This window comes from Pantherophis guttatus, chromosome 4, assembly GCF_059756535.1.
Source record: "Pantherophis guttatus breed Tessera chromosome 4, ASM5975653v1, whole genome shotgun sequence".
Taxonomy (NCBI): Eukaryota; Metazoa; Chordata; class Lepidosauria; order Squamata; family Colubridae; genus Pantherophis; species Pantherophis guttatus.
Window position 1 is genome coordinate 95423749 of NC_142066.1, and position 22083 is coordinate 95445831.

Sequence of the window (22083 nt, forward strand, 5' to 3'; positions counted from 1 at the left end):
TCCTTGCCAGCATCTGCAACACAAGGGATGGGTGGCCGGCACATATTGTGTCTGCCTTGCTCGGAGCTCCCAAAAAAAAGATAAGTATTTATAGTGCCTTGTAAAACCACACTTGGAATATTGTATCTTGTTAAGGTCACCACGAAATAAAAAATGTTGATCTTCCAATATTTGAGGGGCTGCCCCAAAGAAGAAGGGGTTAGCCTATTCTCCAAAGTACCTGAAGGCAGGACAAGAAGCAACAGATGGCAACCACTCAAGGAGAGAACCAACCTAGAACTAAGGAGAAATTTAAGAAAGGAAGGAATCTGCATCAATCCTGGATCCATTGAGACTTGAGCTCAAAGGAGAAAGCAATTTTATGTTCTGTTTTGTCACAGACAGGACATCTTTGGCAATCCAAGTTAACATTGATATTTTTTAATTGTGAGCTCTTAGGAAAGTATCCCCTCCTTGTGTGTTGCACAGCCATTTCCAGTGCATACAGGCGGTGAGTGCCTAGTCCCTGGGGACCGTCTTGCCCCACAGTGCTTCGCTTTAACCCAGGATGCCAACACTTGCTGCCTCCCGTGCACATGCCCAGGGGGTGGAGCTGATGTGGGGGGGGTAGCCCCTCTGCTGGCTTCAGGGCAGCTGCATGGGTCAGATCTAAGGCTGACTTTGTTCTGGCCAGAATGCCACCACAAGCCTCCGTGCCCCGCTTGCCAGAATGGCTTCGTAGTATGCGAGGCTTCCCTTTTACCGGGACCACCCCTGCAGCAAGGCCACTGGCAACACTGTCAATCTCTCTCCCGCCCCCCCCCCCATTCCTTCTTGAGCACAGAAGAAGGAAGGAGATGGGAATGAGAAGCAGGGGAGGGAAGGAAAGGAAGGAAGGAAGGAAGGAAGGAAGGAAGGAAGGAAGGAAAGAGATTGGAATGAGAAGCAGGGAGGGAGGGAGGGAAAGAGGGTGAGAGGGAAAAAGGAAGGAAGAAAGGAAAGCAACTTGGTTGGAGATGCCCCAGTTCACACAGTTCTGCATCAATCCTGGTTCCATTGAGACTTGGGCTGAAAGGAGAAAGCAATGTTGTGTTCTGTTTTGTCACAGACGACTTTGTTGGCAGTCCAAGTTACCATTGATATTGTTGAATTGTGAGCTCTTAGGAAAGTATCCCCTCCTTGTGTGTTGCAAACAGCTGTTTCCAATGAGGAAAATAGGACAAAGCAGAGTGGGAGAAAATATTTTCCTTTGCTTTGTTTCCAGTCTGAATTAGTCCATGGAGGGTCCCTACAGGAGAGCCCTTTTAAGGATTATGTATTAATAGAAAAGCAACTAACTCAGCTCTGTTCCTAAACAGTAAACCTGTTGCACATAAAAAACAGAGGAGCTCTGATCAACTATCACAGCCACCATTTTGACAGTTTTGCTGTACTGTTGTCTGTGGACATCCCCACTAAATGCAAGCATGGGATAAATTGAGCCTGGTTTGTTCTCAGGCTTTTAAGTGGCCACAAACTACTAGCAAAAGTAGTGTTTGGTCACAATGTGAGGAGGCATCAATAAATGTTGCATTTGAGCATCCAAGAAGGGACAGGAAAGGAGAAATGGAAAGGGGGGGAAAGAAAGAAAGAGGGGAAGAGAGCAAAGAAGGAGAGGGGAAGGAAGGAGAAGGAAGAGGGAAGGAAAAAAGACAAGGGAAAAGGAAAGGAAGGAAGGAAGGAAGGAAGGAAGGAAGGAAGGAAGGAAGGAAGGAAGGAAGGAGATTATAATGAGAGGGAGGGTCTGAGGAAAGTCCTGCCTTAGCACTTGGCCGTTAGCAGCCCTACTGCCCTTTCACCATCCCCTTGTCCCCTCCTCCTGACCTCTACTGGAGGTCTCCCATCCTATCGCTGAGGATGCTTTTGTTACAAAGCTGGGTCTCCTTGAATGGAGAGGGAGTGGGCCTTCCTCTGACCCACACACTTTGCCCTCTTGCATACACCATGAGCAACCTGGCCGAGGAGAGTGTGCATAGAAGCAGCGGCCTCGAGGAAGAGTTAAGCACAGCCAGGCAGCCCCTTGGGGAAGGCTGGGCTGGACTGGGCACTTGTGCTCCACTGCCCAGGGCTCCGGGCAGCCAGCACTGTAGTCCAGGGGTCCTCCGCATGGCCTGAGAGGGACGGCAAGTCTCCTTTGGTGGACAAGGGTTTGGCGCTCGCCCTGGTCTCACCTTCTTCCACTGGAGACAATGGATCCCCCAGCCCCACCCAGGCCACCACAGGTGCCCCCAGACCTGAGTGACTTCGAGCTGGCCACATCCCCCTCTCCATTCTGATTCTGAATTCCATATACAGGGATATATTTCAAAAGAATATTATCCTCTGAAAATTGAAACTTTTGTCATTCATTTATACTTCTGTAATCCACTACTTTTACCAAAGCTTGATAAGTATACAATGATGGTGAACCTTTTCGGCACCGAATGTCAAAAAGGTCGTGTGGAAACGTCGCATGTGCACGCACTGGTCAGGGCCATGTTCTGGAAAAGCTGAACTTCCGGGTTCTGGCGTGCATGTGCAGCCGACAATCAGCTGGCCGGTGCGCATGTGCACATCAGTTTTCAGCACTGCTGTATGCATGAAGGACAGCTGATCATTGTGCACGCACCTTTTATGATTTGCTGGTTCAGGAATTCTGGGAGTTGAAATGCACAAGTCATAAAGAGGCCATAGTTCCCCACCTCTGGGATAGTATAGAAATCTAATCATTTCATTCATTTCTTAACGTCTGCATTTCAAATTGATTTATTGATAACAAATATCTATAAAAAATAGTTGTTGTTTTTTTTTTTTTAGTTTTAAAGAATGTAATGAGTTGTTTTAGTATCTTAAGCTAAAAATGCTGCTGGTCTAAACAAAGTTGTTAACAAATGTAATTGTAAACACAACCCAAATTGGGCATATCTATTAAGTATTTTTCGGAGTATAAGACACACCCAAATTTTCAGCCTCTTTTAGGGGGGAAAAAGTGTGTTTTATAATCTGAAAAATACGGTAATTAGTAGATATACAGTATACATAGCCTCCCCTATGAAAGCCATACTTGTTTCTGTTCATTTTCAGATGGACAATTTATCATGTATGCTATTAAAATATCCAGTTGTATACCCAATGATGGTTAAGTTCAATACTTTAATCTTTTAATATCTCTAATTGTCATTGTGACCCAAGAGTCTGTGATCCTACTCTTGGGTAAGAAACTTCTAAGAAGGTTTTAAACATTTTATCAATGCCTATATCTGTTAGAAACCATGTGGTTTCTCTCTCATGCTATTTTTTTTTTAATTTGATTTATATGCCGCCCTTCTCCAGAGACTCAGGGCGGCTTACAATGTGCTCAGCAATAGCTTTCATCCTTTTGTATATTTATACAAAGTCAGCTTATTGCCCCCACAACTGGGTCCTCAATTTACCTACCTTAGAAAGGATGGAAGGCTGAGTCAACCTTGAGCCTTGGCGAGATTCGAACCTGCAGTAATTGCAGGCAGCTGGTCTTAATAACCAGCTTAATAACAGGGTGCCTTAGACCACTGTACTACCAAGGCTCTATTTGTTGTAGGATTCTCTCATAATTTAAAATTTCATTTTTATAGTTACTATATTGTATGCTGATCTTTTATTGTAGCAAAAATAAATTTTGATTTATTACTATAAAGGTTATTATTTATAACCTATAAAGTAATAAACAAAAACAATCCCAAATAAAGTCATTTGGAAGGAATAATAGTCAATTCTCTCCCCCTTCAGAGCTAAAAACCAATACCCTTCCCTATTGAACACTTTTAAGTCCAGACCTGAGGAAAGAGGCATATTTTAATGTTTTTTTCAAAGACTGATTATATGTCATCAAATCTCCATAGGAAATGCTGTTCCAGAGGGCAGGTGACAATAATTCCATCATCATTATGGGACATCAAATTTTTACCAGTGTTAAATTGCTGAGTGATCTAGCAAAATATAATCAGTATAAAGCTGATGGACAAAATGGAATTTCCCATCAAACTAATTCTGGCTAGTCAAAAGCAATTGTTAGGATCATAATAAGTGATTTGATTTTATGTGATCCTTTTCAAATAGTTTCTAGAATTTGGTAACAGAATAGATAGTTCTTTCCGCTCATCCGTACTTGTCAGCCTCTTGAGATAAACCAGACAGGAAACATGGCCAGATAAGCTAATTCTGCTTCATTGTAAGGAGGGATTAACAGAATCTTGCAAGCCTGAAAGTACATTTTTACTCTTCTCCTTTACAGCCCAAGAAGTTGGGGAGGGGGGTTCCCTTCTGAACCATTTGCTCCATCCAATTCCTACTGCATGCTAAATTAGCTTTTTTTGGACCATTCATTTGGCTGTTTCTCTTCACTATGTGTCTCAAGGTGATTCCCACATACAATTACATAACCCACCTGCTCAGTCCATACACTTTCTGTTCTTAACAGGATTGTTAATGGACCCATTGAATTTTTCTAGTTCCATAGCATTAAACAAAATAGAGTGTTGCCAACACCATTTATTATTGGGAATAAATTTCTGAATCCGCATCTCCTTAGCCTTAAATTTAACAGATTAACAGAGTTGGAAGGGACCTTGTAGGTCACCCCGCCCAAGCAGGAGACCCTACACCATTTCTGATAAATGGCAGTCCAGTCTCTTCTTGAAAGCTTCCAGTAATGAAACTCCCACAACTTCTGAAGGCGAAGTAAAGTAAAGAAACTTTACTGATTTCTAGATGTTGGCAGATCTGTTTTTTTATTATCTTTTCCAGTATCTTCCTAGGTATTGACGTTAGGCTGATTGGTCTGTAGTTTCCTAGGTCTGTTCCCCCACCACCACCATTTTTTTTTTTTTAAGATGGGAACCACATCAGCTCTTTTTCAGTTCTCTGGTAATTCCCCAGTACTCTAGGATTTTTGAAAGATGTGGTACAGTGGTTCTGAGATGACATCTGCCAGGTCCTTTAGAACTCTGGGATGTAATCCATCAGGTCCTGGTAATTGGTATTCATCAAGATTAGACAGATGTTCTCTAGGAGGTTTTCATCTTTGGTTTTGTGCACTGCTGTAGCAATGTAGTGGTCCTTTACATACATCCTTCTATCAGTATGTTCCAGTGATGGGTTTCATTCAACCAAATTTCTGTAATTCCAACTATATCATATTCATGTATTAATAGTTCAAGTTCATCCTGTTTGTTTCCCAAACTTTGTGCACTTGTATATAGGCATGTCTAACTCAGGATATGCTTCCTATATCTCCTATTTGGTATTTGAGTTTGTCTTCCTTGACACCCCTCCTTATCTCATTATTTGACTTATTTTCTAGGGGTTTTTGCTTGGAATTAGGTCCTAAAAATTGGTCACCCTCAATTTTAGTTTAAAATTCTTTTGAGAAGTTGAACCAGTCATTTTTGAAAGCATTCTTCCCAGGCTTTGTAAGGTGCAGCCCATCCCTTGCCAAAAGCCCATCATGGAGGTAGTGCAGACCATGGTCCAGGAAACCAAAGTTTTTTTGGCCACAGTTAGAATCTAACTTCTAGAATCCTTTGTTCTCTTTCCAGATGTTGACCTTTCATTGGCAGTACAGATGAAAAAATTCTTGTGCACCTAACTCCTTAACTTTCTTGCCTAGTTGCTTGTAACACTCAATATTGTTTTCAAGTTCTTTTTTGTGTCATTCATCTCTACATATAGTTGTAGAAAAGGGTAGTAATCTGTGGGCCTGTTTATTTTGGTTAGGTTCTCAGCCACATTTTTGAGTTTTACTCCAGGGAGACAGCATACCTCCCTGGTTTGTATGTCTGGTCTGCAGATGACTGTTCCTGTTCCTTTTAGAATAGAATCTCCTATCACCACCACTCACCTTTTTCAGGGGTGCAGTCTGGGGTGCTTTTCTATTTATCTCAGATGAGTTTGTTGATGTGACTTTTTAGGGATATTTGATGATGTCCCATATCTAGGTGTTTGCATGTTTCTTTGAGGGAGATATTGTGGGTCTGCGTATTTGTGAGTCTGTGTATCATCTAGGGCAGGGCTGTCAAACTTGCGGCTGGTGCACCAGATGTGTCACGTTCTGGCCACACCCACACCTGGTTTAGTGAAGGGAAAAAAGTCCCAATACATTGTGCGATGCTGCTGTGACGACACAAGTTTGACACCCCTGATCTAGGGGGAGAAATCAATTGCTCAGTTTTAACGGGGCTGCTTCTGATTGGATTAGATTGGGCGGTAGGGTTTTGTTATATGTGTGCTGCTTCTTTCTTTGATTATTGTGTTTTTTTGTGTGACATATCTCCATTTGTCTTCCTCCAAGGGTTTATCAGCAGGGTCAAATCCTCTGGGAGTTCCTCATATGGTTCAATTTGGGCATAGCTTGTTTGTGTAGATTGGAGTTTGGCTAGCGTTGCCTCTAGATCCCTTACCTCTAGTAGTTCACATAGTTTACACCTAATACATGTATAATTTGGCATAAGCACATACATAGAACATATATTGCATACCACAATAGTATCAGTCACCTGTTCCATGAGTTTGGATTTTTTTGCTGGTTCTCTTTTTTTTCTATCCTTTTTTCGGTCATGTGCTTGTTTTTCTATCTTGTTATTTATTTTACTTGCTTTCTATTATGTTAGTTTTATTTATCCTTTTCTTCCCTATATTTTTTAAAAGTTTTTGAGCTCCAGTTCCTCCCTATCTTATTATTTAACATTTGCCTTATTTATTTGATTGATTTTTAATAATCCTATTCTTCCTTGATTTCTAACTTTCCACTCTTGTCCTTATTATTTGCCTATTTATTTATCTTTTATTTTCTGTCCTGTATTTATTTTTATTCTCTACCGGGGTCTTCCCTCCCTGCCAATTGGAATTTCAAGCTTAATTTGTTGCCTTCATTTTCGTTGTTCGTTGCTTCAGCCTCTTGTTTTCTCTGCCACCTCCATTCTGTCTTTTGTTGCTCGGGTCTTTTCAGCCTCATCCCTGTTCTGGGCAACTCTCTCGGCCTGCTGTTCAGCTTTCCGGTTGGCTCAACTTTGCTATCTGGTCTGCTCCTCTCAGTCCTCCACTCAGCTCCACCATTGCACTCTTCATTGCTCTCTGCACTGCTCTCAGGCTCTAGCTTGCTGCTCTGGCCCTTGGTGCTGGCTCTCCTCCCTGCTGCTCTGCTGCTGCTTTTTGCTCTGCAGCCACATGGCTCCTGTTTGCAGGAGGCATGTGGCTGCATCCATGGCACTGGGATGCAGTGTCCACCAGCAAACAGGACTGCCTGGATGGTCCACAGCAAGCTCGCCTCTTCTCCTCCTCCCTGCTCTGCTCTCTCACCAGCTCGCCTCTTTGTTCTCTGCCAGTTGTTGTGCTGCTCTCGGTCTGCTGTTCTCAGTCCCAAAGCTGATTTTCCTCCCTGCTCCACAGCTGGTCACACTCACTCACCGACTCACCTCTTTATTCTCCACCGGTTTGTTCTGCTGCCCACAGTCGGTTTGCCTCTCTGCTCACCTCACTTCAATAGGCCTCCAGTCTCTTGGGTAGGCCTCTCGGGTACAGCTGGGCTTCTCTCAGGCCTCTTCAGTGCAGCTGGGCTTCTCTCTCTCTCTTAATTTCTCCAATGTTCCTCTCTAGTCCTTTTTCTTTTTCTATGACTTATCTTTCCCTCTCCACCTCTCCTCCTACCATTTTAGCTTAATTTAATAGCAACTGTTCTCCCCATGATGTAACAATGCTTCCTCCATTGCCTCCATCATGGAACCTTCCTTCATCAAATCTTGTTTTGATTCGTTCTTTGACATCAGCCACCAACTTGCTTCTTGGCCTCTGATAAAACCCTCACATTTGTCATGTGTATACACTTGGCTTTCAGCCTCTGTGACCTATTTCACATATCTTCTATTGATTGGGCATGACAGGGCCACTGTGGCACTTGCATTGGTTCATCAATTAACTTTTTTATTTCTGCTGTAGTCAATTTGCACGTCAAAGATGTCTTACATCTTCAGACCATTCAATCACCTCCAGCGGAATGCATGCTCTGATGTTTGATTAAAGGCATTTTTCTTGCACATCAGCATTCCTCTCTTGAATGTCATCTGAACAATACCGAAAGGGTACCATGCTGAGTGTGAATGGTTGGCAAAACAGTATCTAATACAGCCTTCTTTTGCAGTCTGACTTGCTGCAACTGGAACAACACATGACGCGGGCCTTCAATCCACGAATGTTTTGCTTTGATATTGATCCAGCAAGGGTAGTATACACCAACTATGTATTCCACTATCATTCTTAAGTTTTGGAGAGTTTTGCCTTTAAAACCATGTTTTGAAACTCATATTCAACAAAGCCTATTTGCAATTGTCATTCAGCATGAATGGCTTTCAAGAAGAGCCAGATCTGTGGGAAGTTCTCCTGTCCTTATTGCCCGTGTAATCCTATATTCATACACTTGATCAGTAGAGAGATCCTTTACAATATTATCACTCATGAATGAGAGGCTCATGGATTGAAACTCTGGTGAATGAAGGATCAATGTCAAGTTCTATTGCAGTGTCTAGCATGTTGCCCATTTGTTGTTAGACAAGGTCTTCCCATTCAATTTGTGATTCATGTGGAGTGCACACACCAACCAGATCAACTTCTAGTCAAGCTTGATCTCTATCCAGTGCATAGCACCACCTTCACAGCCAGAATTAACATTTGTAGAATCTCCTCCAATGACCTTCAAACTTTTGTCAGTGCCTTCCTTCTTCATGAAATACACCAGATTATCTGCAATCACTTGAGCAGGTTTTCCTGTTTTTGAGCCTTTCTCTGGAATGAAATGATAAAGGTATCTTCCACCAGCTCACTGCACACAGAATAATGTTCTTCTTTGATGATACTGGGGAATTTCTGGTCTGAATTGTTTGCTTTCAACATAACATTACTTGCATCAATACGCCCATCGAATAAGATACATTCTACTTCACCCTTCTTACAGAGCTCATCAAATTATTGAACTAGCCACTTCATAATTTTTTCCTGGGTTCTCTTTACTTTATGATGGTCAACTACAAGTCTCCTGTCTTCTTCTGTGATCAAGCCAGCATCTATGAAGGTGGCTGTGATAATGGCATCACTGGAACCTAGACCAAAACCAATACCATACTTTTCAGAGTATAAGACGCACTTCCCCCCCCCCCAAAAGTGGGTGAAAATTGCAGTGTGTCTTATACAACAAATGTTGCTGAAGCCCTGCCCACCCACTGGCCCCCACCCTTTGGCTGTTTTCGGCATCCATGTGTCGCATTTTAGGCCGGTTCCAGGCATTGGGGATTCTTGGTGGCGAATGGGCTGCACCAAATGGGTTGTGATGGTGAACAGGTGTTGATGGTGAAATGGCCACAGCAAATGGGCAGTGTTGAACGGGCTGTGCCAAATGGGCTACAGCAGCAACTAACAGGCTATGGCAAATGGGCTGCGGCAAACAAGTTACACCAAATGGGCGATGCTGGTGAACGGGCCACACCGAATGGGCCATGTCAGCACCGAATGGGCTGCGGCAAATAGGTGGTGCCGAACGGGCCATGCAAATGGGCTGCCGCAGCAGCAAACAGGACACAGCAGCAAATGGGTCGCGGCAGCAAACAGGCCACAGTGTCATACAGCCCATGGTGGCAAACAGGATGCAGCAACAAATGGGCAACAGTGACAAACGGGCTGTGGCGAGTGGGCCACACCGAATGGGCCATGCCAAACAGGCCACAGCAAATGGACCATGGGGAATGGGCCATTGCAGCGGCAAATGGGCCACAGTAAATGGGCAGGGCGGCAAACGGGTGGTGGCAAATGAGCAAAGGCAGATTTCTTTTCTTGTTTTCCTCCCTTAAAAAGGTATGTGCGTCTTATAGTCTGGAGCATTTTATAATCCAAAAATTAAGGTATTATGCCCTGCAACATTTGTTATTTCTAATTTATTGTATTCTGTCTTTTCTTTTGAAGAAGAGGGCACGTGTGTTTAGTCCAAGGCCTCTTCATAACTTTTGTCACATTCCTCTTCATCATCATTTGTCTGTCCTTCATTTTCATCATAATCAGATAATTACTTCATTTGTCAGTATCAGATTGTTTGGAATACTTATCTGCTTATATTTAGCAAGCCTTTGTCTCTCATTGTCTTGCCACTTTTTGCCTTTTGCCTAGTCATTTCTCCTCTGGCACATCTGGCAAATCAATCTGGTGCGATCGAAAAGAACCAATCTTTTCTCTGCCCTTTAACGAAAGCAAGTTCCTTCAATGATATCTTCATCTCTTTATGACAGGTATAGTTAATGTGAGCTTCTTTTTTGCAGCCAGCAGGGCAGCCAAATTCGGCATACAGAACAATTTGATACTTGCAGCTGAGGATGTCAAACAGTTTGTCAAGTTTCACAGTGAAAGTCTATTTGACATCTAGTTTTCCTCTATCAAAAGATATGTTTTTGGCTTGATCCCAGCTCTGTTGGATCTTGTTCAAGATTGTCACTCATGAATTTACAACAGGAGTCACAAAAGAACCATTTGCTCATTCCCACCTTTGAAGCACTTTTGGATATATGTCTACCCAGACTGGCTTCTGGGTAGTTTCTAGCATCATCACCACTTTGTTCTCTTAACAGTGGACCATATCTGAGAATGTCTCACAGTGTTGGGTGTTTAGACGGCAGCAAGTCTCTGCCGGTCCCAATTAGATTGCTCATATGAGTGAATGTTCTCAGTCTTGTTCTTTTTTTAGAAACCATTACAGATCAGTTATCACATTCACAGGAAACAAGGCCAGCAGTATTAACATTCTTAGACAAAATAACATTTAAAAAAGAAAGACAGCTGAACATGTGAAATGAAACGAACAAAATGTTAAAAAATTATGTTTAGGTAGATTCTCAATCATCCAGGTCATGGTTATCCCAAAGGTGCTTTTTTTCAAGAAACAACTGGACTTTCTGGTTATTATTTGAAGATATTTCACTTCTCATCCAAGAAGCTTCTTCAGCTCTGACTGGAGGGTGGGGAATGGAAGGATTTATACTCCTTGCACACAGCAAGGTCATTTGCATTCTTTTAGTGAGTTGTTAAGGACACCTGGCGGTTTATCTGTGTCATCAGGGTCACCTGAATGGTACAAATGGGTGTGGAGCCGCCTTAGAACTGTTGAAAGGATTGTGCCATAGATTGGAGATAGATGATGTCGTATCCCTCCCCCTCTGTTGAGAGAGGGTTGTTCAATTTTGACATAGACTAGCTCTTTGACTCCTCTTTCAATCCAGTGATCCTCTGTGTCCAAAATGTGGACTTTGCTTCTTCAAAAGAGTGGCCTTTGTCTATTCAGTATTCAGGCCCTTCACAACAAGTCCTAAAAAAAATAAAGATAGATTGTCTAGTGACAACGCAAGACTTCCTAGACCAACTGACAGGAATGGAAGAAGAACAGAGTAGCAAGGAAGAAGTAGAAACGATAACACAGGAAGAAGAAACTCCCGACCAACGAGACCCTAAAGAAGGACCTTTGGAGAAGAAAGACACAGTAGAAAAAGAGAACAGAGACACAAAAGGAAAGAAACTAAGAACACAAAGGGTCACAAGGGCAAATAAATACTAACTCCTGTTAGGAAGCCAAAAAAATGGAAGATTGGACATTATTATCAACTAGCTGACCTGGCCACGCATTGCTGTGACCCAGTTTGGTGGTTCCACTGGGCTAAAAGAGCAAGGCTGAACTCTCCACGAACATTTGGTGGGCGTGGCCAACTCGACGTCACTCACTTTAATCAGTCACATGACAGCCCCCGAGCCACACCTACCCAGCTGGTGATTAGGGCAGAGAACCGGTTGCTAAAAAACAATGGGAACCACAAAATCCTCCCTCTCTGTCTCCCCCTCTCTCTTTGTATCTCTCTATGTCTCTCTCTCTCCCCCGTCTGTATCTCTCTCTGTCTCTCTCTTTCTCCCCCCCTCTGTATCTCTCTATGTGTCTCTCTCTCCCCCTCTCTCTGTATCTCTATGTCTCTCTCTCCCCCCCTCTCTCTGTATCTCTCTATGTGTCTCTCTCTCCCCACTCTGTATCTCTCTATGTCTCTCTCTCTCTCCCCCCTGTATCTCTCTGTGTCTTTCTCTCCCCCTCTCTCTGTATTTCTCTGTCTCTCTCTCTCTCCCCCCCTGTATCTCTCTATGTGTCTCTCTCTCGCCCTCTCCCTGTATCTTTATGTCTCTCTCTCTCCCCCCCTCTCTCTGTATCTCTCTCTGTCTCTCTCTCTCCCACCCTCCCTCTCTGTATCTCTGTATGTGTTTCTCTCCCCCCCCCCGTCTCTCTGTATTTCTCTATGTCTCTCTCCCTCTCTGTGTGTTTATCTCTGTCTCTGGCCCGGCCTCTTCTGCATCCCCCGCCATCGCCCTTACCTTTTCAGGCCAGGCCTTCACAGCTCTCCGCACCACAGCAGAAACTCGGGGGGGCCCTTTGTCCTCCCTACACAGATGTTCTCAGGGGGCTCGACAGGGAGACGCATAGCAGGGAAGGGAAGGGAAGGGAGGGGGTGCGGCGGGGGTTTGAGGCTGGTTTGGGGCTTCCCGCCTGAAGGAACAAAGCTGCAAAGCCAGAAGCCACGCACACTCCACTGGACCCCTGCTGCACAGTTCTCCTCCCCCGCCTGCCAAGGTCAGGGGAATGATTAAATTCCCTGCTCTTCCAGGCGAAACGAAAGAGGGCTGGCCATCCTCCCTCCTGCCCGTTTCTGCCCCCCGAAGCCTCCCCGGAGCCCCTTTTCTGCCAGACGGCAAAATTTTCATGTAGGCTCCGTGAACTGCCAGAACACCCACCTGGGAATCAAAGGCGGTGCTGGTCAAAGGCGACCCCGAGGCTCCAGTTGCCTCCATCTCCCGCTCACCAACCGGATTTGCATAGCGCCGGTTAGCAGCTGGTCTTTCTGACCTCGGGGCCTGTGGTAGCGCTGGGCCAGGCACAATTCGGGCCAGGTGAGGGATGGAGGGTTCCCGCTCGGCAGACCCAGGCAGCCTCATTGCCAGGTGTTCCTTGGAGGGAGCCCCGAGAGTGGATGGTGAGGGGGATGGGCAGCAGCAGCAGGCGAGGCTACTTCGCGGGGTGGGCAGGGGAGGGAGAGGGCAGACCCAGGCTCGGGTGGGCCCCTCCGAGCCCTAGAAGCACCGGCTGCGAGGGCTTCCTGGCAGAGAGCCGGTTGCCTACCTGCCGAGCCTGGTGGCAGGATATGGCCCTTGGGCGTCTCTGTCTTCCAAATGCACATTTCTTGGAAGCAATATGGAGAGTCTAAATATAAGGAGCAGAAATCTGTTGAGCATAATCAGGGCTGGGAGGCTGCCATGTTGGTTTTACGTCCAGCAGATGGCACTGTTTATCAATGTTTTTCAATGTTTGTCAATGTTTTTCAATGTTTTTCACGTTTTTACCTGTCACAGGTGTGACATGTATATAATATAGGTATATAAAAACACGCCCATAGTCGAATGCAACATGGTGTCAAAATTTGAAAGCAATCGATGAAGAACTTTCAGAGATGTACGGTTATGTACAAATGGACATTTACATTTTTATTTATATAGATTAATGTAAATGGATTGAATGAGATTAAAAAGAGGAGACAGATATTCACAAAATTAACCAAACAAAACTCTGACATAATATGTCCTCAGGAGGTTCACATACGGAAACAAGATGTAAGATGTAAGATGTAATACAAGATGTATTGCTGAGCACATTGTAAGCCGCCCTGAGTCTTCGGAGAAGGGCGGCATATAAATCAAATAAAAAAAAAAAAAGATACCTAGAATATAGCAAATTAGGGAAAGTATACACTGCTCTAGCAGAAAAAAAGGGGGTAGCAATATATATTAAGGGACGGATTGTTGCCGAACAAAAATATGCAGGTCCTAAAGGAAAAGCATTAATGATAGAAATAAAGAGAGGAAATTTACCAATATTACTAGTAGCTATTTATGTCCCCAATAAAAACCATGGAGAATATTACAGAAAATTACACGAACGGATAATTAAAATGGAATACAGGAATATTTGTATAGTAGGGGACTTTAACGGGATAATAGATACAGAAAAAGATTATAAGTGTGGCAAAGACAACAACAACAACAGCAAAAAGGGAGAAATTACCCAAATCCTCCTTTAACATGATAGAAGAACTAAATCTAATAGATATTTGGAGGACCTTGCACCCAAATAAGAGAAAGTACACTTTTTACTCCAACCCCCAAACATCGTGGTCCAGAATAGATATGTTATGGGCAAATAAAGAATTAGGATTGGAAATGGAAACAGTAGAAATCAACCCTCAAAAAATGGGCAGATCATAATCCCCTGGGAGCAAAATGGAGGGCCCCCAAAAGAAAGAAGATTAGGAGATGGAGACTAAATTTACAAGTATTAAGAGAGAAGGAGTATATAGAAAAGATAATGGGAGAATTGAGATTATTTTTCAAAGAAAATAAAAAGCAAAATACCTCCCTAACCAATCTATGGGATACAAAGAAAGCTTACCTAAGGGGGGTAACAATAACATATAATGCCCATAAAAACAAAGAAAAATGGAAGGCACATAACACTCTCCAAGAAGAAATTGGAAATATGGAAAGGAAACTAAGCCCAGGAGACAAAATGGTCAAAGAGAAATTAACAGTGCTGAGGCATAAAATGAATATATTGGATCAGGAGGAAATGGCAAATAAACTCAGACAATCCAAACAATATTATTTCGAGAATGCAAACAATACGGGCAGATGGTTGGCCTATAAATTAAAGAAAGAATATGAAAGGCGGATCATCCAACAATTGGAAGACAAGAAAGGAAATTTGCAGAATAAGGAAGAGGACAAAATCGAAATTGCTCAAGAATATTACACAGAGCTTTATAACAAGGAGGACGTACAAATAGAAAAGATAGAAGAATATTTACAGGAGAGAGAGTCCCTACTAGTAGAAGAGGAGGAGAGAGAAAGGCTAAATAAGGAAATTACAATTGAAGAACTAAGAGTGGCAATTTCAAAACTTAAAAATAACAAAACACCAGGTCCAGATGGTCTCCTAGGAGAAATTTATTAAAAATTTGATGAAATAATAACACCAAAACTATTGGAGATATGTAATGAGGTTCTATTGGAAGCAAAAATACCAGATTTGTGAAGGAAAGCATATATCACACTACTTCCAAAAGAAGGTACAGACCAAAAACAAATTAAAAATTATAGACCGATCTCCCTTTTAAACACAGATTATAAAATTTTCATGATCATAATTGCGGAAAGACTGAAAAGAATATTAAATTCCATTATACACCCGGTTCAGAACGGCTTCTTACCTGATAGACAAATAAGGAATAACATAAGAATAGTTGTGGATGCTCTCGAATATTATGAAGCCCACCGAGAGAAGCAAATGACTCTTGTATTTTTAGACGCCCAAAAAGCTTTTGATAACCTTAATTGGAAATTTTTGATTGAACAAATTAAAATAATGAAATTCTGAACCAATTTTGAGAAAATGGTAAAAACAATTTATAAATTACAAAGGGCGAGAATAATAATAAATGGGGATATGACAAATTCATTTCAAATTAAGAAAGGTGTAAGACAAAGATGCCCGTTATCACCTCTGCTATTCATCTTGACATTAGAAACGCTATTAAATAGAATTAGGAAAAACAGGGAAATAAAAAGATTAAAGATTAGGGGAGAGGAGTATAAGACCCAGGCATTTGCAGACGACATAGTACTGATCATAGAGGAAGAAATGGGCCCGAGAATTTTGGAGGAAATAGGAAGGTATGGGAGGTAGCTGAACTTAAATTGAATAAAGGGAAAATAAAGGGAAAATTGATAGCAAGAGGATGGTTGTGGTCTAATGATCTTTAGCAAGCTCACATATGTCATCTAAAATAAAAGGGGTCACTAAAAAGAAATTTACTTGGACCCGTGAATCCCTGGTATTAACCAGAGCCCAGAGGATTCAGATGGCTAGCCAGCATCAAGAAAACTGCAAAACAAACGCAACCAGCAGAACAGATGATTTTGACAGCTCTGATGAAGAAGCTAAAGAATATGCTGAAAAAGGAGCCAGTGGGTGAATTGCAGGATACAGGTCAGTAACCACAAGTCCTGAAAGGCCCCTAATTGACTTTTCCTCTCACTATGAGGAAAATACTGGCAAAGTAACAGCAGAAGAAGACCCTTATGATCTTCTGCTTGAAGCAACTCCTGACACCAAAGAAGCAGCAAAGTCCAGATACAGTATCCTAAAGGCTTTAACTGAGGAAAATGACTTAAATGAATCCCTCGCTAATCTCCTCATAACAAAGAGGCTATCTGACCTCCAAAAATCAAGAGATATGTTGAAGGCAATAAAAACAAATGCCTCAATTACTTCAGAGACTCCTGTGAGCCATTATGCCAGAGAAAAGGTGGCAAAATTTTTTCTGTCTGAACCTGCCCCTTTAAATTTTCTGACAGAACCTGCATCGGCTCAGCAGAAAAACAAAATGGCGGCTTCACCACTTCCTGTTGTCACAGGATCCAAAATGACGACGCCCATGAGCCACCAACAGGCCAAAGGCCTAACAGCTAATACAAACACCATTAATAAAAAACAGCTAATGGGAGCAACTAATTACGAGCTGCCACCAACAGCAGTGGGATTGCCAACCCTGACTATCCCATGCATGCTGTAGGGGCAACCAACACGACCACCCAGCCAAACAACCCAGGGGCAAACTAGTTTACATGAAGCCATAAACTCCCTGGTCACCGCTTGCAGCGCCGTAATAAAAACTTTTAAAAATACGGCTGAGGCTGCAATCCTGGCTATCCAACCTGATGTAAGCGGCCCACCCGATCCTGAGGCATACTGCCCACCACCGCAGCAAGAATCACAGGACCAGATGTTCTTCGGAGGACCTCCGGCTGAGATCCTCACACATATGGCCGATCCTCTTCTGCCGACGACAGCATGCCAGCCGGCATCTTCCATCCGAGGTCTTCGCCCTCCAACAGGCTTGCCAGCTTCGGAGCTCTTCGCCTGCTGTCCCGCGCCGATCGACAGGCCCTGGGAATCTTCTGAGGCCTCCTCGTCACATCTTTGAGGACTCCGGCCCAACCGGCTTTTCCTGATGATCTTCAGGCCTAATTTGACGTCCGTTGGTAACATCAGCGTGATAGGAACCGAGGGGACAGCACTCCGTTCCCTAGGTCCCAATTTTCGGTCTGAAAGCTGAATTTTTTGGCTCTATTGACCACGAAAAGGTCAATAGATTAAAGGGAAAATCCTGAGGACCTCGGGGATATCAAAAATTGCCCCGAAGGTTCAAGGAAAGTCCCTTAATTCAGCCCGGAAAAAACCCAACCTCTTGTCGGTTGGCCAGAACGCTGACTGTTGCTTAAGAAAAAGGGAAGCGAGGATCGAGCAAACGGCATCAATAAGAATAACTAATTACTCTTATTCTGAAAAACTTTGAAAGATACAATAATTAAAACAACAGATACATAACTAAAAGAGAAACTTCAAACTGATCGGCAAAGCAGAATTGTTAAGAAGAAATGGAGTGAAAGTATAACGGAGTGAGTTAACGAGGCTAATTGAAGTGTGAGGGGGCGAAACTGACAGGCAACAGAACTGAGGCGATTTTGAGGAAGCGCAACGGAGAGGTGTGGATTGGAAATAAAACACATAGTTATAGATTTAACAGACAGAAATTGGGAAATAGACAAAGATTATTCATTTGGGGAAAGGAATACAGATCCAAGTAAGTTGGACTTATTTAAAAAAAAGAAACGGAGGTGGTGCGGAGACAATAAAGAAGAGATGAAGAAGAAACAGTAACTAGTTTCGGGAGTGACTGTGAGGGATTTAAAAACTTTGTAATGGTGGCAGAGCTTCAGTGAACAGATACTGTAACTATATTAGAGTATTAACTTGCAAATAAATAAAAAACGTTAAGGCTCTGGAAGAGGTGTTTAAAATATTTTTAGAAGGCAAATTGGAGGACTTTGGAAACAATTACAAACTAGACGACTGTAAAGACACAAAACCAAGTGACGATTGCAACGACTTCAATTCTGGAACCTAATACAACGAAATAAATTTATTTTATTGTTTGGGAGACTTAATTTATTTGAATGTTTTTTATAATATTTTAAGCACTTTTATCTATTTATTTGTTTATTTATGTAATACTTAATGTTTTAATATAGAATATAATATATAATATTATAGCCCAAATAGCATAAGGTTTAGGATTACTTAAGTTTAAATGTAAAATATATAATTTCTAATATAAGTAAGAAAAGTTGGAATATATAAGTTTTGAATAGATAGAATAATACAACACATAGCATATCTGTTTTTCTTATTTCCTATTCTAATAGTATTGTATGTGACACAATTTAATATTAATTTTAAAATGGTGTTAAAAGAATGAATTGAAAATTGATTATTAAGATTGACATATATTGATTTAAATAAGAATAAATATATTAAAATTGATAAAATTTAATAGAGATATAACTAAAGATTTAATAGAACTTAATAGAATTAATAATATACTTAAATAGAATATTTAATTTAGAAACTGAAATATGACTTGCTGAGATATCATATTTTATCCCTGCTCCTCATTTAAATTTAATTAATCCCTCATATAATGATATTATAGTTTGATTTACAGAAATTAGACTGTATTTGAAAACTAAACAAGTGATATTGACTTCTGTAATTATCAGAAGGAAAATCTTACTATATACAACAGACAGTGCATGGAAATTTGGGAACTGCTAAATTAGAAAACTAAGATGACAACTACTGGCTCATCAATAATGACAAAACCAGGTAAAAAGGCAATAGCCAACCAAGCAATGTCTATTATGTCATCAGCACAACAGAAAACAATAGACGCAATGTTACTTCCAGAAAAAGAGAAATCTCCTCAATCAATTAACATCAAAAACATTCACTCAGTATTAGCAATGGTACAAGAGAGTATGAACAAAACACAGGAATCAATTGCTGATAATCATCAAGAAAGTAGGAAAAACCATGAGGATTTGAAAATGGACATAGGTGAAATTAAGGATAATCTAAAACAAAATGGATAATAAGATGGAGAAAATTCAACAAAATATTGCTAAAAATGAACAACGGATCCAAAATATTGAGGATAAGATGGGCAAAGTAGAAAAAAAGATAGAAGAGTCAGAATGTGATCAAACAACAACAAACAAAGAACTGGAAGATTCAATTTCATTTTTAGAAATGGGAAAGGCGTTATTTTACCTAAGATTTCAAAATATAGTGGAAAACAGAGAGGAAGATTTGAGAGATGTAATGGTGGGAATTCTGGCTGAAGCGACGTTAAATAAAGAAGAAATTAATAAGGAAATTGATGAAATCTATAGAGTATTCACAAATTATGCCCGAAGAAACAAGTTACCAAAAGAGGTTCATATTAGATTTGCAAGGAAGTTGGTGAAAGAGGAAATAGAGTGGCTTTTGTCATCAAGAAAATAGAAATTTGAAATGGAGAAAGATTTAAAATTGATATCGATTAACATATATGGACTAAACATTCCATCAAAGAGATCATATATTTTCAGAAATTTACAAAAATTGAAGATAGATATTATAACTTTACAAGAAGTTCATATTAAAAAAAACAACAGCGCAGTTTATTAGAAAACAAACAATTAGGAAAACTTTATACGGCACTAACAGAACAAAAAAAGAGAGTACAGCAATGTACATCCGGAATCATATACAATCAAAGCAATTATTTGCTGATGAGGAGGGTAGGACGTTGATGGTTGAAATTGAAACAGAAAAGAAAAAGATATTACTAGTATCACTTTATGCACCAAATGGAACCCAAATTGATTATTTTAAAAAGATACACAACAAAATTAAGGAACTGGAATACCAAAACATATGCATAATTGGAGATTTTAATGCAATTGTAAACATAGAGAAAGGAGGAGGTGTAAACATAATAAATCCAGGAAAAAACACTTCCAGAAACATTTTATGATATAGTAGAAGAATTTCAATTACAAGACGCCTGGAGGGAACTCAATTATAATAAACAACAATACACATTCTATTCAAATCCACATCAATCGTGGTCCAGAATTGACATGGCTTGGATGACAGCAGAGCTTATAGCAGACATTAAACAAATAGAAATTACAACTAACACATGGGCTGATCATAGCCCCATTGAAATAACATGGAAGGGACACCAAAAGCATAAAAGATGGATGGTGGATAGAGATATTATAAATGACAAACAATATGTGGATATGATCCAAAAAGAATTGAAAATATTTCTACAAATTAATGTTAAAGAGCACACCAGTCTACAAAATCTATGGGACACAACCAAGGCATATATCAGAGGCTTAACAATTTGCACAAAAAAATAAAAACAAACAACAAATAAAACAAAATTTACAGACAATATTACATCAATATGAATTAGATCTACAGAAACAGCCACATAACCAAGAAATTAAGGAGAAAATAAATTTAACAAGGCATAAATTAAATTTGATCACAACAACAGAAATAGCAAGAAAAATAAAAATCGCTAAACAAAACCAATTTGAACATGCAAACAAAACTGGACAGTTGTTAGCATATAAATTGAAAATAGAAAAACAGAGGAATATTATAATATAGTTAAAAGATGTAGATGGTTGTTTATACCAGAATATTGAAGACAAAAAACGAATGCAAAGGAATTTTTCAAAAACTTATACGTGAAGGAAGAGATTAGAAAAGAAAATATCATAGAATATTTAAATAAAATAAAGATTCAAGAATTAAAAGAAGAACATATAGAATTATTGAACAGGCCAATCTTAATGTTAGAATTAATAGAAGCGAGGAAGAAACAAAAAAATAACAAGACACCGGGAACAGACGGTATACCGGCAGAGTTTTATAAGATATTCCAACAACCATTAGATGATATATTAATACAAGTTTTCAATGATGCAATAATGGAAGCTGAAATTCCGCAGTCATGGAATGAGACAATAATTACATTAATACCAAAACAAGATTCGGATCCCACGGAAATTAAAAATTATAGACCAATTTCTCTTCTCAACGTAGATTATAAACTGTTCACATCAATTATAACGCAGAGATTGAAAAACTTAATCAAATACTATATACATCCTGATCAAAATGGTTTTATTCCTGGAAGACAAATTCATAACAATACAAGAACAATTATTGACACTCTGGAATTCTATGAGCAAAGATCGGAAAACCAGTTAGCTCTAATTTTCCTAGATGCACAAAAAGCGTTTGATAATCTCAAATGGACGTTTCTATTAGCACAATTAGAAAAGATGAAATTTGGAGAAAGATTTATAAAAATGATTAAAAAGATATACAACACCCAAACAGCAAAAATACAAATTAATGGAGATACAACTGAACAATTTGATATAAAGAAAGGAGTGAGACAAGGATGCCCATTATCTCCTATATTGTTTATATTAACATTGGAAATATTACTAGAAGAAATCAGGAAAGATACAGAAATGACTGGACTAAAAATAAAAAAAATCAAGAATATAAACTGCAAGTCTTTGCGGATGATATAGTATTCATCTTAGATAAACCCATACAATCTGGACCAAAATTAATGATAAAAGTACAACAATATGGAGAAGTAGCGGGATTGAAAATTAATAAACAAAAAACTAAAATTTTAACAAAGAATCTTAACAAGTATCAAGAAGAAGAATTGGAAAATATATTAGGGATACAAACAGCAAAGAAAGTTAAATACTTAGGAGTATGGATTACAAACAAAATATCAACGTTGAAGGAAGACAATTATATTAAATTGGCTAAACAAATAAAAGAGGATTTGGAAAGATGGGCAAAACTCCAATTGTCTCTTTTAGGCAAAATTGCTACCATTAAAATGAATATTCTGCCAAGAGTGTTATACTTATTTAGGGTAATACCAGTAAACCCAGGAAGAACATATTTTAAAGATTTAGACAGAATGATATTAAAATTTATTT

At 40.3% G+C, this 22083-nt stretch overlaps 1 protein-coding gene across 4 annotated transcripts in view; it reads left to right on the plus strand.

Moving 5' to 3' along the window:
• The window catches only part of KIAA1143 (KIAA1143 ortholog), a 191175-nt gene that overhangs the window by 56265 nt on the left and 112827 nt on the right, over nucleotides 1-22083 (plus strand). The gene's annotated exons all lie outside the window — the stretch shown is intronic.